The sequence below is a fragment of the Lactuca serriola genome, chromosome 7 (genome assembly GCF_051521515.1).
Source record: "Lactuca serriola cultivar US96UC23 chromosome 7, Lser_US96UC23_V15, whole genome shotgun sequence".
Taxonomy (NCBI): domain Eukaryota; kingdom Viridiplantae; phylum Streptophyta; class Magnoliopsida; order Asterales; family Asteraceae; genus Lactuca; species Lactuca serriola.
The window spans coordinates 138107155-138109460 of record NC_136414.1 but is presented as its reverse complement, the minus strand read 5'-3'; the positions used below and the strand labels follow the sequence as shown (position 1 = coordinate 138109460).

At 27.9% G+C, this 2306-nt stretch overlaps 1 long non-coding RNA gene across 1 annotated transcript; it reads right to left on the bottom strand.

The window, feature by feature from the left end:
- Positions 1 to 1512: 1512 nt before the first annotated feature.
- Positions 1513 to 2020, bottom strand: LOC145062773 (uncharacterized). The gene is made up of 2 exons (XR_013687712.1): positions 1873 to 2020; positions 1513 to 1787 (listed from the first exon to the last, which is right to left on the bottom strand). It is a non-coding gene; the product is annotated as an uncharacterized LOC145062773 (long non-coding RNA).
- Positions 2021 to 2306: the final 286 nt, after the last annotated feature.

The window sequence follows — 2306 nt, the reverse complement described above, 5'->3', positions numbered from 1 at the left end:
CATGTCTTTTCAGGGCTGTTTGCGTCATTTCATCTCTCAAATACAATAGCAAAATAAATTGAAAAATAAAATGATTCCATGCATCTAGATATCCCACATCATGTTTGTAAAGGAAAATTAAACGAAATGGTAACAAATATAAAAAATAATATTTTCTTTGTTCTAATATTATTATCAAAAGACAAAAAAACATACATACTAAAAAAAAATATTAATTATTATTAACTTTATTTAATAAAATAATAGTTTTATCTTTAATTTTACATTTAATGTTCCATTAAATGCTTAGTTGGTTAAATAATAATAATGGATATTTTGATAAAAAAGTTATTTATTTTTAGAAGTGAACTATTATTTTGGGACAAATCAAAAATGAAAAATGGACTATAATTTTGAGACGGGGGAGTATCGTATTTTTATATAGGAGAGTAGGTCTTTCTTATCTAATGTTATTCGGTTATCTATTTCTATCGTCCCATAATTATTTTATATAGACAAAAAAACATACAGATTTAAGAAATATTAATTATCACTAACTTTATTAATTAAGATAACAGTTGTATCCTTTTGTGGTATTTAATTTCGTAGTAGTAGCATTTAATTTCATGGTAGATTAACTAATAATAAAATGTATTTTGATAAAAATGATATTTACTTTCAGAAATAACTATTATTATGGGAAAAAAAAAGAAGAAACATAGATCTTTAATATGAGACGGATGAATATAATTTTTTTCGAGGGTTTAGAAAAAAATTAAGTATCTGATTCACGATGGCATTGCGCATTAACATGATGCTAATGTATCTATTTGTTTACCGGTAAAAGTCAAATTATTTGTTATGCAATCAAATTAATTTTTATATTCTTAATTTTAACAAATGCAACTCTTTTATTGTTTAGAGAAATCAGATATTGTTTTATTTTTATTTTTTTAGTTTTTATCCATCTTCTTACTTAATAAATTAAAACAATATTAAAACCAAAAGAAAATATTAAAAAAAAGAATTAATATATAACACATGTCATTATTTTATATAAATATGAAAATGGATAAAAACAAAAGATGAAAAATTATTTAATTCTTTTATTATCTATGTACCGATTTGATATTTTTTGTCTATTTTATTTTTGTTGGGTTTATTTCATGATTATTATTATTATTATTATTAGACAAAATTTCTCAAAGATCCTTAAGCGTTTCAGTTTGTCTCTAAAAATATTCTTATGAAATATTTTTTGCATTGATGGTCCGTACGAAGCAAACGTTGCGCACAAATAATCATTATGACTAGCTTTGTTAACAAGTTATGTTAAGTGTTTGTGAAATGACGAAAATATCGTTTCTTTTTTATTTGCACACAAATGTTCTTTATGACTCTTTCTTTCTCTGACTCTTTCTCTCTCTCTCTCTCTCTCTCTCTCTCTCTCCCTCTCTCTCTTTCCTCATCCCCTCAACTTCTCCTCTTTGCATCTTTCTCCCCAAAACACACATAAACACACACACACACAAACTCTCTTTCTTTCTTTCTTTCTCTCTCTCTCTCTCTCTCTCAAGAAGAACCCCACATACTATCAAGAACATACACTTGTATGCAAGAACATACACCTCCATATTTGCCTACCAGCACCTTCAATTGTCTCCATCCCCGTCCATATCTCTTCTACAACTTCCATCTTGGCCATAAATAGTTCCAGATCTCCTCTTCTCCCAAACATTTGAAATCAATTCAGAAATCTAAATTCCCCTTTCATTTGAAATCGATTCAAAATGTCTACCCTCGTCATCCTTTGAAATTGAAATTCATTCTATTAAACAATACAACCCCTATAACCCTAGCTAATTTTGAAATTCATAGAAGAAGATTACATACCTTTTGATTTTTGTAGTAAACAATCAAACAATCCTTCTTAAAAAACTATTAGAAGATTGCACCAAAAATCTTATGCCTCTGATGGTTCACACCTAATCCTTAGCAACTAGGGAGGCTTGAAGAGGGAAGGGGAAAGGGGAAATTTTAGTTGGCTCTTAGCAATAGGAGTGATGACCAAAATTTAGAGGCTAATGGTTCCTATTTATAGCTGATAGGAAAACCCTAGATAACCCTTACTTAATTAAAATAATAATATCTCAAATCAGGTAATTATCTAGTTTCCTAATTATCTCAAAAGGATATTCTAGAACCCTAAATCCGTCCACCTTTATGGGGAAGGTTCTGGAATCCTTTTGTTTAACTATTGAACAATTAAAACTTAGGTCCTTGCACTTTTAATTAATCCAATTAACCCTAAAATGAATTTCAATTAA